This window comes from Drosophila santomea, chromosome 3R, assembly GCF_016746245.2.
Source record: "Drosophila santomea strain STO CAGO 1482 chromosome 3R, Prin_Dsan_1.1, whole genome shotgun sequence".
Lineage (NCBI taxonomy): Eukaryota > Metazoa > Arthropoda > Insecta > Diptera > Drosophilidae > Drosophila > Drosophila santomea.
The window spans coordinates 10,323,962-10,339,372 of NC_053019.2; the positions used below are offsets into that span (position 1 = coordinate 10,323,962).

Below are 15,411 nucleotides of genomic sequence, written 5' to 3' on the forward strand. Positions count from 1 at the left end.
CATTATGCAGGCAGAATGCGCGAAACAAAACCAACAGCAAGGTAGCGCAGCGAAAAAATGGAGAACCTAGTGGACAACCAGCTGAAATTATTAGCCAAACTGAGGGGCAGCTGGTCAGCAGTCGAGGTAATTCCCAGCACAGAAAGAAAACTCCTTGCTCTCAAAAAGCCACAGTCATCAAAGCTGGACAGCTAAGACATCTCAAAGAAATAAGAATCAATCACTACTAAGCTAATATTATATATTCAAATAAGAGCAAAATTGGAAAACATTTACAGCTGAGGAACGCAAATATTTTTGCTGTGCACTCTGGGTTCCACCAATGAGGTCATCAGCAGCTTCATCCCATATATCATCTGCAATAAAGCGATTTTCCCCCGAATTCCCCCACAAAACCCCATAATATTATCCACTCCAAAACAGAGTGTGACGAAAAAAAACCAAAAACGAATGCTTCAAAAAAGTGGCTTTGCCTTGGTGGTTGGCCACCAAATTGGCGACAAAAAATTAACGGATTTTGTTGTGCTTCTTTTTTTGGTTTTTTTTTTTGGTGCCGTGTGTTTGCCATTCAATTAATATAACTAATGAAAAAGCTGCTAACTTTGGCCAGGCAACTGGCAACTGCCAGACGAACTGCGTCTCAATTAAGCCGAATCTCTGGGATCTGCCGTGTAATGAAGTTGCTCAACGGCTAGTGGATGGTGTTTTTTTCTGTTTTTTCTGTTTTATGCTGCTGCTCTTTAAGGATTGCCAATTTATGATTGGAGGTGCCGTGTGGGGGAAAAAATGTCAATCTCGTAGATGTAGATTAGCCAGCGCCAGGTAGGCAGGTGGGAGCCTTGACCACTTCGCCTGATCGCAAATGCCAGACGAAATATACGAAAATGTCAACTTAATTCTGTGGTCTCTCGCACTTTGCAGCCAGAAGATGTGGCGACAATTCATTTGCCTGAAGTGCGAAAAATAATCACAAATTGAGCGAAACCTTTGCGTTTTGATTCATGCCTTATGACCTCTTGGTAGTGTAATTCAAATTCATTTTTTATTGAGCTTCCTAAGGCTAATGTTGCAATGGTGTTTGATTGTGTAGAAAAACCAACTGCCTGAATTAGTCAAAAGATCGAATAATGAATTCGATTCCAATGAATAGATTGGATGAATTAGAGGCAATATAAAGAGTTACAGTAGGAACAAATCAACCGATTGAGAACTTTTGCTGGCTGCAAAACCAGCTTTGCAATTGACCTTAATCCCCTTGTCTAAATGCTACTAGGCTTATGCAAATTGCCCAGCTCCAGAGTTCACTTTCTTTTCATTAGGATAAAAGCGGAGGCCAGCAAATCGATGCATTTCGAATGAACTTGGCGGCGACTTCATTAAGCGGCCGTTCGATTGCAGTTTGCGTGCTGCGAAAGCAAAGCTTTTCCGACCCTCGAGTGGGCGGGAAAATGTGGGAATGGAAGTGGGTTGGTTCGATTTCATTTGGTCAGGACTGTCAGGGGGAAATCGAGAATAACAAGCGGCGGCGATTCGAGTCGAGTCGAATTGAGTCCCAAAAAAAAGGGTTAAAAAAGCAATAAATAAAACAAGTGGCAGCCACGGCGACAGCAACGATATTTGGTGAGTTAGGAGAATTGGAGTTTGGGCAGCGAGCAGGAAGATGGGGATTCTGCGAACCCTGTGACAGGCAAATCGCCAAACGAATACCGTGGGGATGCTGGCTTTTCCCCCCGCTTCACGTGAATGTGTGGCATTTTCATTTTGTAAATTTGTTTTTCTTGTTCCGTTTGGCTTCATTTCCGTTTCCGCCGCCAGACTTCTCGTTTTCCATTTGCCAGAAAGTGAATGTCCTTTTCCACCTCCACCTCCACCTATAGCTTCACCCACCAATCTTCCTGCTGCTCCACCCAAGCCACCCAATCACTCGCTGTCGATAAGAAAGTGCGTGTGAAAAGGGTTCCTTCGTGGCTGCATAAATTTGAATTATAATATTGCAATCCTGTGAAGCAGAACTCTATCCCTATCCGGACTGGTCAGGAATCCGCAGCCGGATTTGCCAGCCTTGCTGGCTGCAATTTGTGTGCTGAATATGTTCCGGCATATATTATGGAGATTTCTTTCGCCGCACACCCACACCCACTCCAATCCGATCCGCTGACTTCTGCCAATGCATGATATAGTCTCACATATCCGAGTGGGGATTTGCCTAAATCAAAAGTGCGTGCTCTTGAATTTATCAAAGGTGGATGTGGACCGTGGACGAACCAAGGATTCATTCTTGGTCCTGCGGACTTGTGTGTACTTTGTTTTTTTTTTTTCTTTTTTGTGATTTTTGTTTGCCCGTCTGCGGTTGCGGTCTTGTTTGTTTGGCAAGCGCCGTGATTTATGGCTTCAAGTTTTCGGAACGCGTGCCAAGTCCCCGGATTAGGAAAACTGCCCTGGAAAGCGGCCATTAGAATCCGCACAATTTGCTAGTCGAACGGAAAAAAGAGGGAAAAAGGAAAACTATGCTTAGTAAAGTGCAAAACATGACACTTGGCGTTTATGTTAATCACCTGCCCGAAAGCCCGAGCAGCTGCTTCCCAACTCCCAACTCCATCTCCATCCCCAAGTCCCAGTCCCAGTCCCAGTCCACCAGCTCCTGCGATTCCGATGTTCTACAGCCATGTTGACAATGACAAATACGCACACGAGTCCGCAAACCATGTCCATATAGAGTGGATATATACACTTACATAAATATATACATATATACGGTATAGTACAGTATCCAGGAGACACATTTGCACTTTTTGGCTAGCAGGAAAAGTGCAGCTAATGAGTTGGATTGAACATCGCTCGGGAACTCATTAAACCAGCCAGTTGTAGCTGAAGAGCTGCTGGCTGCGAGATAATGATGAATTTCCATAAGTCGCCGCAGCAGAACGCAACTCGCCCATTAATCTTGGCCAGCTAGACATGGAGTGGGTATGGGATCGGCTGGGTTATGTGGCATAGTGTCTCGGTCTGCTGTAGCAGCTCCTCCTGCTCCTTGACTCGCCTCAGTGTTCTTGTGGCTTCAGAGGATGAGCATCAGGGTGAGGACGAGGATGAGGATGAGGATGAGCATCAGGCTGCCCGCTGTTGTGTTGACATGCGTATGCGTTGTTAATTGCGAAAAAAGGATTACCAGCAGACGGCGACTCCAACTCGGGGGATTACATGTAAGCGTTTAGAAAGTTTCCTTTTGCCAATAGCTCATGCGATTTGCATGCCAGATGCGAACGAATGACGTCTGGGAAAATCATTTGCCACGCAACACTAGACAGAAATATCTTTGTTAGCTTTCCCAATAAAACTCTTAATTAGTTTTAAAACCAACTGATTTGATGACTATTTCACTTACAACCATTTGAATACCATGTCCCACCAATTATGTTCTTATAATATTTCCCTGCCAAAGCGATTATAATAATGCCAGATGGAGGAAATGCGACCTTTGGAGGCGCATCACCACCGATGTACCATCATGTGAATGCCTTTAATTAGAGGCAATATGAATGGGATTATCGCTGTTCCCAGCGCCTTTAGCAGCCGATCAACCCCGGACTTGAACTGCAACCCACATAATCCGCTTCATATTGGCCACAACGAATGTAATCAGGTTTCGGTAACCCTAGCCAATTCCATCGATAACACTCCAATGGACCTCACTTCTAATCCTACCCCGCCGCCAGCTTGGCCTCGGTTTAAATTTCCCCGTCGATGGCCAGGGATTGCCCGATGGCCCGAAAAGCGGAAAGCGAAAACCTTTTTCCAGATAGACAGTCTGACAGTCTCGGGAGCACAATGCAAGGCAGCACGCCCTGCGATAATTAGTAGACATGCCCATTTAGAGGTTGCCCTTTTTGGCCAAGAGCAAGGAGGAGGCGGGGGAGGGGTGGCTTGGTGACGAGGGATCGGATCGGATCGGAAGGCATGTAAGTATCTACTCCAAGCATAAGGACCACTGCGATGACCATTTCGGTCACGACATAAATCGTGCGTCGGAGCGTCGTTTGCAATTAGCAGCGTTACGTTGTCGAACTCTTAATCAAAAGTATTGGGACCCCAACACTCTGGTTCTTTTATGGCCCACACACATACACACCCACACACACATACAGGCACAGGCACACACTGTGACACTCGTGCACTCACACAATTGCGGAACGGCAGCAACAAACATGCGGATGTCCTCCGACACTTCCTGTTTTTCTTATTCACTGATTTTTATTCGCTGTTTGAGGATACGCAAATGACCCATTTGGGGGATGTTATTACAACAGCAACGGCGACGAAGTCGTTGATGTTGCTCCTTGCTACCAAACAGCGCCCCCCTCTCCACCTCTTTCATGTGCCACGCCCACTTCCACTGCCACCCCCTCTGGAGGCCATTGAGCTTGAGTTTTGGGCTTGGCATAACGGCACATGCCAAATGGGCACATAAAAAGGATAAAGAAATTATTTTCGCATTGAATCCAAGTCCTTTTGGCATCGCCAGAGAAAGAGACGGCACTAGAGATAAGGACAAGGAGAGGGCTATGGAAGAGGGATCTCCGCTAAGTCCATTTGTGTAATTTTTACAGCCACCTCCTAACGCTTTTCAGGCGCCATCTAAAAATACATTTTTTCTTACAGGGAAAGTAGAAATATTTAACTAAAAAGTTATTGTTTGAATTTGTATACCCGTTACTCGTAGAGTAAAAGGGTATACTAGATTCGTTGAAAAGTATGTAACAGGCAGAAGGAAGCGTTTCCGACCATATAAAGTATATATATTCTTGATCAGGATCAATAGCCGAGTCGATCTGGCCATGTCCGTCTGTCCGTCCGTCTGTCTGTCCGTATGAACGTCGAGATCTCAGGAACTACAAAAGCTAGAAAGTTGAGATTAAGCATACAGACTCCAGAGACATAGAAGCAGCGAATCTTGCTGCCACGCCCACTCTAACGCCCACAAACCGCCCAAAACTGCCACGCCCACACTTTTGAAAAATGTTTTGATATTTTTTCTTTTTTGTATTGGTCTTCTAAATTTCTATCGATTTGCTAAAAAACTTTTTGCCACGCCCACTCTAACGCCCACAAACCGCCCAAAGCTGCCACGCCCACACTTTTGATAAATGTTTTGATATGTTTTCATTTTTGTATTGGTCTTGTAAATTTCTATCGTTTTGCCATAAAACATGTATTTAATCATATGAACTCCGCACCCAGCACCACGGACCCCGCACCCAGCACCACGGACCCCGCACACCGGACCGGACCCCGCACCCCGGACCCCGGACCGGACCCCGCACCACGGACCTGGGACCCCGCACCCCGGACCCCACACATTGGACCACGGACCCCGCACACCGGACCGGACACCGCACCCCGGACCCCACACCCCGGACCCCACACATCGGACCCCGCACATCGAACCACGGACCACGCACCCCGGACCGGACCCAGCACCCCGGACCGGACCCCGCACCACGGACCGGACCGGACCCCGGACCACGCACAACGGACCGGACCCCGCACCCCGGACCGGACCCCTCACCACGGACCCCGCACCCCAGACCGGACCCCGCACACCGGACCGGACCCCGCACCCCGGACCACGGACCCCGCACACCGGACCGTACCCCGCACCCCGGACCACGGTCCCCGCACCACGGACCCCGCACATCGGACCGGACCGGACCCCGCACCCCGGACCCCGCACCCCGGACCACGGACCCCGCACACCGGACCCCGCACATCGGACCACGGACCCCGCACCCCGGACCCCGCACACCGGACCGGACCCCGCACCCCGGACCCCGCACATCGAACCACAGACCCCGCACCCCGGACCGGACCCCGCACCCCGGACCGGACCCCGCACCACGGACTCCGCACCCCAGACCGGACCGCGGACCCCGCACACCGGACCGGAACCCGGACCCCGCACATCGGACCCCGCACATCGGACCACGGACCCCGCACACCGGACCGGAACCCGGACCCCGCACCACGGACCCAAGACCACGGACCCCGCACATCGGACCGCGGACCCCGGACCCCGCACACCGGACCGGACACCGCACCCCGGACCCCACACCCCGGACCCCACACATCGGACCCCGCACATCAAACCACGGACCACGCACCCCGGACCGGACCCAGCACCCCGGACCGGACCCCGCACCACGGACCGGACCGGACCCCGGACCACGCACAACGGACCGGACCCCGCACCCCGGACCGGACCCCTCACCACGGACCCCGCACCCCAGACCGGACCCCGCACCCCAGACCGGACCCCGCACCCCGCACCACGGTCCCCGCACCACGGACCCCGCACATCGGACCGGACCCCGCACACCGGACCGGAACCCGGACCTCGCACATCGGACCACGGACCCCGGACCCCGCACATCGGACCACGGACCCCGCACCCCGGACCCCGCACACCGGACCGGACCCCGGACACCGCACCACGGACCACGGACCCCGCACCACGGACCCCGCACCCCGCACCCCAGACCCTGCAAAAAACAAGAGAGAACGCTATAGTAGTTGTTAGTTGTTAGTTCTTAGTTGTATCTCTTTAGCTGAGGATATATTATGTAATTTTCAAGTAACTTTCGAATACAGCTATGATCATTTAAGTAACAGTCACTCTTCTGCTCGAATCTGACAACCGAGGTATTTGACAATAATTTGTGATACGCAGCTGAATTTTTTGTTATAATGTCTATTGTTGTTCTTGTGGCAGTGTTGCGGTCTGAGGTTGAGCATACGCCACGTGGCGCCGCTGAGGTCAATGCCAAAAAATTGCAACGCGTGCCAATAATTAAGTCGCCTTCGTCAACATTCTTCGAACGCGTCTGCGAAATCAAGAGAAACCCTAACGGGTTCCACCCCTTTTCTTCAGAACTGGGCATCAAATTGCACGCTGGCTGCAGTTGGTGTCCTTTTGTTAGATGACAACTAGCAGCAGCAGCAACAACAACAACAAGAACAACAAGAACAAGAAAGGTGGGTTATTCACAGAGTGTCCTTCTGGCCATTGTGAACTCGGTGGCATTGTTGTGGGTGAGGTTGTTTGCGTTAAATTTTTGGATACGCCCTTTGTTGTTGCCTGCGCTTTTGTCTGGGGCATTCTAAAAATTAAATGCACAAAAGGAGGATTTTATTTCATCAACAAAACGGGAAACGGCAGCTTCTGTTGTTTGTTAAAGCATTCGCCCACGCAACAACAAAAACGACAACAACAATGGCAACAGCAGCAACAACAACAACGACAGCAATGAGCGGCAGGACGAGGCATTTTTTTATGCTCACTGCTCAGTGAGCAGAACGCACCTCTTCCCCTCTTCCCCATCCTGCAGACTGCTATGCGCTATGTCCTTTGATGCACTGCTAGAAAATGTTTGAAAAACATCCTATACTTCTAGCATTATATTTATTAGAAAGGAACAGGCATTTATGGTGTTCAAAAGATACACTTCTAAGTATTTATATGGAAAGTGGGATGTAAAATTGCATTTCTTTTATTTGGTTGAATTAAGAGCTTGTGTAAAGCGTAAATTTATTTACTTAAAGATATTTCCAAATATGTATGTTAAAACTTATGTTTCTTCTGCTTTCATTTGCTAGGCATTACTTGGATATTTTGGCAGTGCACTGGCACAGGCAGATCCCAGAACTCAGAACCCAGAACCGAGAACCCAGTGCCTCAACCTCAACCTCAGCCTCCGCCTCCGTTCGCAACAACAATTCTAGAAACAGACGTTCCACTCAACGCAGCTGAGCCCACCGCTCCTCCCCCTTTCAGTTCTCGACTTTCCATCGACCTTTCGCAAAGGTAGAGAGCTGGAAACTGAAAACTGAAAACTGCAAACTGAAAACAGAAAACAGAAAACTGCTGCGCTTTGCATTGTTTTCATTTCGGACTTTAGTGGCGGGGGGATTTTCCACTGGGTTTATTTATTTTTCCTGTGCCTGCCACCGTCTCCTTCCCCCTTCCCTTCCTCAACCCCTTCCATTCTCCTGCAGTGAGTGCATTCTCCTTTTGTATCCTGAAGGGGAATGTGAATTCCGTTTGGCTTGGTTTTGGGCAAACATACGCTAAATGTGCCTGGGCCGGTGATAAATCGCTGCTTATGCAATCGAGTGTTGGCAGATTGGCTTGAGTGGCCTAAAGATGCTGCTTGTGGGCCACTTCTTCAAGTATTGTATTTCCGGCACCTGGTACTACCACTCAATATACCTACAGTGCGAAAAATATTGTGCATTTTATTGTGCTAGGGTTTTAAGCACGTGATTGACAAGGCTTAGACTAATAAACTATTTAATAGATTGAAATATATCGTTGTGTACATCCTCGTATACATATGTTTGTAAAATACTCAAAAATTACTTACTTTTCCTTAACGATTACTGATAATTCTACTTTAATTATCTTTAATTTTATACCTTATATTTTCCTTTATACTTTCCTTTCTGTAACCTTGCTCAACTCCCTTGAAAGGACCCTTCAGAAGAGCAGCCATCGCATTCGGAAACTTTCGGCGGCCGTGAGCACTTAAGTAATTGTAACTACTTGCCCTGACTGATATTGCCTATTTCACAAATTATTATGAGGCCCATTTGGAGGCCCATTCCCCCTGCCACGCCCCACCCCACCCTGGCCGCTTTTCCGACCCCCCGGAAAATCCCCAAAGCGGCGCTGATGTTACGCCTGTTGTTTAACGGCTTGATGCCAAAAAACGACGACAACGACGGCTATGAGCCTCATCGCATTCAATTATTTCGGCATTGTGCGCCATCTCCCAGTCTGACTGTCTGTTTTTCCAGCTCCCAGAAGGAGAAACAGTAACAGAAACAGGCAAAAAAAAAGAAACACAACAATCCCTCCAGGCTGAGTGGGTGGTTTTTTGGTGGGTGGGGGAGTTACGGGCCAAAGGTTGAATTGGTGAATTGGTGTTCGGTGCGTACGCCGGAGTTTAATCTTATCGGCCAGCTTAGATCGCCCGGCAACTGGGAAACCGGGGGTCCAGAACTACTTCATTTGACTCCGGGAATCCCCCCCTGCCCATCTGCCCCCCTGCACCGTAAATGCGAGAGCGTATTGCATAATTTCACAATTTTCCATTTGATGCTCGTTTTGCGCCGCCACCGCCGTCGAGATGTTTGTCTAATCAACTGTCATTTGTTTGACGTTTCCCTCAGGGAAGACGACAACGACAGCGACAACTCCTCCGAAGAGGATGGGTCTGGGAATCCAGCTCGGAATGGGTATGGGTACACTGCCAGAAAATGTGCCAGCCCACTTACCAACTAATTTAGTCGAAAGATTACATACATTATCACTTGAGTAGCTGCCTTGTTCAAACAAGTTTCTCTCACTGAAGAAATGTATAATACTAGTAAAAGGAAAAGCAGTACTTTTTCCTAAGTGCACACCTTCAGCAGCGAGGATGACTCCGCGAGGATGGGTATTCCGGATGAGTCTGAGACCCAAAACGCACCAGGACGCAATGCTCAGCTTCGTCGGCATCGGCATCGGCACTCTTGTTGATTGCTGCGGGGTGAAATAAACCCCGTGCGGCGGCCTGGGCTGCCGAGGGTTAAGGCCGTCAAGGGGGTGCGGCTGCAAAAAGGGGCTACAAAAAACGCTAAAAGCCGAATGTGTGCCTGTGTCCCCCGGTGACAAGTGCCCCCCTCTCCCAACCGCCCATCAGCCATCAGCCATCACCCAACGTCCACGGTACACAATCCACAATCCAGAATCCCGTGACAATGACAGCAAAACGTAAACGCAAAGCCAAATGTTGTTTTCAGTGAATTTGATGACTTTTATGTGCGCTGAGACAAGAGATCAGGCGTTTAAGATGGCCACGGGGTTGCCCATTCAGATGCTGGGATGTTTGGCTGTTCAGATACTCAGATACTCAGTTGTTACTGTTTGTACCGCTTTAACTGCTGTTTGACGACCGTTTAGATGTGTTTGCCATTGTTTGCCTTGCTCGCTGGCCCGGGCAATTGGCTTAAGGCGCTTAAAATGATTTCTAATTAGCCGGAAGTGGGCACAAAAAATGGGAGATAGCCGAAAGTACTGGCTTACCTAAAGGGGTGGCCATTTGAATATGTTAATATGTATAGCTCACACTTTTGCCATTTGAGGTCTTTAGCTAAATTGTGTTTATTAAGAATATCTAAACTATGGTGGCAATGAACTTGCAGAGAGACAACGAACGAACAGAACCGAGTTACTTAAGCGATCACAAACACTTTTATTGATCCCCGTAAATATCAAGTGACAATCCCACACAACGACTTAATAAATTAAACTCTTTTGCATTTACACGACGCGCATTTGTCGCTGCTACTCAGCCTTTTGCTCATTAGTCGACCGAACGTGATGAGATTTGCGTTTCGGCCCTCGAATCGTGGCACATAAATTCCAATTATGTCAAATGTAATATTTTAATAAACACTTTCGCGATGGCCAAAACGGAAAGCGAGGAGCGAGGTGAGAGCAGGAAAAGTGGTAGAGGACCATAAATCTCTGGGCTCTCGACGACGTCAGAACGGGCAAGCGGCGCAATTAATTAACGCCTCATTAAAACCCAACCGACCCAGACTGGCCAAAAAAATAAACACAGAAATAATAATAATAAAAAAATGCAAAGTTTCCCCAACGAATGTGGGAAAATGCCGGGCCATGAGCTTTGTTTGCCAACCCATTCTGGCCAAATCTCTATCACTGCTCACCTGCCAGCTGGCTGGTGACTGTTAACTGGTAACTGGGTATCTGGGTATCTGGCAAGTGGCAGATCACTGCATCTGGCCTGGCTTCCTGGGTTTCTGGGTTCCTGGCCAACCTCTGGACTTATCGATGGCTCAATCAGTCCGGCTGACTGGCGCACATAATGGCTTGATAAAGAGTTGGCAGGAGGACCAGACCAACTCCCAGTTGTAACATTGAAAATCAGCTCAAATTGCCATTAAGATTTTTCGGGCCGGCAAAGGTAGATAGCGTCGAATGGCAGGATAATGCAAAATGAAGTTGTTTTGTTTGGCCGGGATTGGTTCTCGCCTTCAAAGGGTTGCCGGGATGGCCCATCTCTCCGGGAAATTCTCGATTCCCAGGGGCGACATTTTGCGTTTTGGTTTATGCGTCAAAGCCAAAGTCAAAGCCACAGCAAACGCAAAAGCAGCCGTCATTGTCTTGGGTTTCTTTTAGCCATTTCCCATTTGCCATCGCTTCCATTTTCCGCTTCTTGAAGGGGTTCGTTTCCCTTCCAACTCGCTTTTTTACGACTTTTATATGTATATATAAAAAATTGCATTTTTAATTATCAGCTACGCGCCCGCAGGTTAGAAAACTAATTCCAAAGCAACCCCAAGATGCGAAGAGCTGTCCTTCGGTTTGCATTATGCCGGAGATCTTGGGTAGAAAAGGGGGGCATCCCCAAGGTGTGGGGATGTCTGAAAGGGCGGTTCTTAATGGCGGGTTGCCTTACCTGCCTGCATTGATTTGGCTTGTAGAACATCGGCAATTATTGAACTTTCAACGGGAAAATTTGCATAAAAAGGTGCTCTAATTGAATCCGCCCAGCAAAAGGATTTCCCTCTCCACGCTCGCCTGTTAAAAGGAAAAGCCAGAAAATTACGAAAAAAATGGGAAAATAGAAAAAGCTGCTCTCCCCGCCTTCGTAAGCATCTCCTCGAAGAATCTTGGCTTTCGGCCTGGCCTTCTCCACCATAATAAGAAATTCAAATAAACCGCGCGCGCTGTCATCTTAAGCTATGCCACGCCTCCGACGAAAGCACGCCCCCAAGTGCCACCCCCTGGCCAAAACCCCTCCCCCCTCCCCTTACCAGCATAGTCGGTTTGGCTAAACTCGAGCTTAGCTGCTACGGCAAGGCCACACTGCGCGAAATAGTTGGGCTAACTCAAGCCGTGATCTAATATTATTTGATAAGTGTATGTGCTTGTTGGCAATATAACTTAGCTTTTTATAGTTCATAAAAACAGTGCATTTAAAAAATATCTTCAATTGCTGCTTTTGGTTTCTGGTCATTTGTCCCATTTTTATTTCCTATTATTTACCAACTTGCTTGTCGCCTTGGTGTTAGTACTTTTCTCTCAGTGCAGCCCGCATTGCTCCTGTCTCCTGGCTCCGTTCTCGCTTTCGTCCTGGCTGTGCTAGAGCTTCAGCTTTAGCCCCAGCTTCTGGTCCTGGTCCTGCTCTCGTCGTCCTTGCGCACTTTCCAGTCGACAGGATTTCTCAAAGATAAGGGAATTGCTCTGTCAAGTAAAGTGATATATGGTCCGAAAGGACTTCAATTTATACAATTTCTCTTATTTTTTCGCTACTTTTTGCGTTTGCTTTTTTCCCAAGTCCCCCCTCCCGTACCACCCGTACCATACCCCTGTTTGTTGCCCTTTTTCCCGCAGTGTTGATATTGGGTTCAGCTCGAGGATGGAATGGCATTGGTAAGCTGGATTCTGGGGCCCAAGCTGAACGTCCCCCCAGTTCCCGACTTTTTGGGGTTCGCTGCGTGCTCGACAAAAATGCGAATTTGCGAGTTTAGTTTATTTTTCTGCTTTTAGACAATTTTCATTTATTTGTTGTAGGTTTCGGGAATGGGGGAATGGGGGATTGGGGGGGCGTAAGGAAAAGCAATACGTAAAATGGGAAAATAGGAATTCATGACCTTCGGTGTGTGCTATAATTTAATACACTGCGTCCAGCCCAGCCAAAGGATATTTTTTGCCATTTTCAGCCTCATAGGATGCATGGAAGTGGATAAAGTCTCGATCTTAAGGATTAACTGTGGCAAGACGACGATAAAACAGAGCCTGAAAAAGTAATTTACTAAAGAGTTACTGGAGAGTTATTGGAGACAGAGGAAATTATCAATTGCTTTGTACTAAAACTTATGGTTGAGTATAGGATCTCAATCACTAAACTTCCTCTATCTCCTAAAAAATAAGAAAATGCAGAATTTGGTTGCTTAATCATTTTAATTAACTTATACCACCAGCAGTGTTAGTAGTGCGTACATAAAACCAATTGGCGAATAAAAAAATACACCAGTTAGCCTTGTAGCTTTCAGCTTCCTAATGGATGTTTGCAAAATCCTCAAAATGACAAACAAATAAGGCCAAGCCAGCAGAAGGAACGACTGCCAGCGAAGTCAATAGAAAAGAAAGTGCTCAAAATATATACATATATTTTAATTTTAATAAATAAGCAAAATGGCGACTAACAGATTTATGCGACTCAGCCGACGACGCCAATAAATGGAGTAGACGGCCATAAAGACTTTCAGCATTCGAGGGTATGGGATATGGAACCAATTTATGAAACGGAGCGTTCACAACAAATGTCTGGATGGAAAAAAAAAGTAGCGGAAAAAGTCGCGTCTCGTCTGCGAATATGAACTTCAAATCGGGCGCAAAACTGAATAACTCGGTGGCTGAGTGAATGGAACTGAATACGGGGATCTGAGGCACCCTGGACTTTCGGCACATCCTCGCCGGCTTGCGGTGGAAAGGAAAGGATCTGTCAGCTGCAGGACAACGAGATGCGAGCCTGCAATTGACGGACGCATTGTGCGGCGGACTGTTTTAGGACTCAGCCAACAAAGGCGCCAGTGCTTGCGCAACAGGGGACGCTCTGGCACCCCCGGCCACCCACCAGCCACTCACCACCCACTCATCAGCCACCCACCAGTCACCCACCAGCCACCCACCAGCCACCCACCAGCCACCCACCACCCACTCACGAGCCACCGAACCCACGTCCCGAGAACCAGCTGGCATTTTGGGGTGGCTCTTGCGAAATTTCGGCCAAACCTCAAAAGCATTCGATTGCCTTAAACGCAAAAATAAACCAGTCAGCCGTAAGGACGTGCACTGACAGAAAAGTACGTTAATTATGCTTATTGACTTGATGAATATTCTGGCAATTGTTCACCCTCAAAAGATCTATCACCAATATTTTTCAAATATTACCTAAAACATATTTCGAATGCTGTGATCAAAATACTGATAATAATATTCGCAAAAAAACAGAAAATCGATTTTCGGACAAATTTCAATATTTACGATTGTTATTTTTGGCTAAAAATGGTCAGAAAGAGATGTTCTTTACATACATCAATAAGCTACAAAGGCCATTAGATAATCTTTTAGGCATTATTATTATTTAGAGTGCAACACTTACTGGTGCACTTTCTCACAATTAAATTATAGTTTCATCTTGAAGAAAACACTTTTTTCTTGCAGTGCACAAGTGTTCCAGAATCTATGTGTATGATGCAAAGGATATTGTCGATGGCGCAGACAACGAATTTGCGTTAAATTATAATTAGAATTTCTTTTTTATAGGCAATCATCTCCTGTTTGAGCGAGGATGTGTGTGTGTGCTAGTGTGTGTGCGAGCCTGTTGTGTGGGTGTTGTTGGTGTGCCTTTGTTGTTGCTGCTGCTGTAATGTGTCCTTGGGGCGTCGTTTAATTGCTTTTACCAATTTGATTTTCAAGTGCCATTAAGCCGGGCACGCCCCACATGCCACGCCCCCGTTCCTGGAGCAATTTCACCGCCTCCGCATGTGGCAGGAAAATGAAAGCGAATTCAGCGCGTAGCATGAGAAGTGAAAGTATCGCGCGTGCCTCAATTAATTGGAAAATGAATGAAGCTCGCCACTGGCGAACTCATTGTCTATTTTTTCGGCTGGGGGGAAATCTCGGGAAAATCGAGTAAATCGGGAAAACTGCGAACCAAACGAAAACCAAACAGAATGACAGTTGCACGGCCGCCGTCGTTTGCCATTTGCCGTGGAAATTCCTCTAGCCGGCATAATTAATGGCGCATGTTGAGGGCCCAGGGCGGGAAAAATTATTAATTGCCACAACTGGCAACTGTCGCCATGTTTGCCGAACCGCCAACTTTGGCAACCTGACGCTGTCGTCGCGTTGTATTTTCAACTGAAATCCGACAGCCGTCTGGTCCCTGGTCCCAGGTCCCTATATTCCGAATTCGAGATTCCGATGCCCCAATCCGCAGTGCCCAATTCGCAATCCCCCATCCCCCATCCTTCATTCCCAATCCGCAATCCTCATGCCATGTCATAAGTCGTATGCAACACAGCGGCTAATTGTTCGCAGCTTCCTTTGCCGCTTATTAATAGAAAATTAAAGCAATTATCAGGAGCAGGGAAATAAGTATGGCAAGTATGGCAAAGGGATCGACTGGCATGAGTAATTTCGCAGCCACATGGGCAACGCACAACGTGCAACACACACTCGCAACTTGCAACACAAATGACAAAAACACAAGCAGCCACATCGAGGGGCTGGCATCGCTCTGTTGCATTTCGCATGAAATTAATTACTTTTGGCAC

General features: G+C 47.7%; 1 pseudogene; it reads right to left on the minus strand.

Moving 5' to 3' along the window:
* Positions 1 to 1,478: 1,478 nt before the first annotated feature.
* On the minus strand, positions 1,479 to 2,101 carry LOC120453295 (annotated as a pseudogene).
* Positions 2,102 to 15,411: the final 13,310 nt, after the last annotated feature.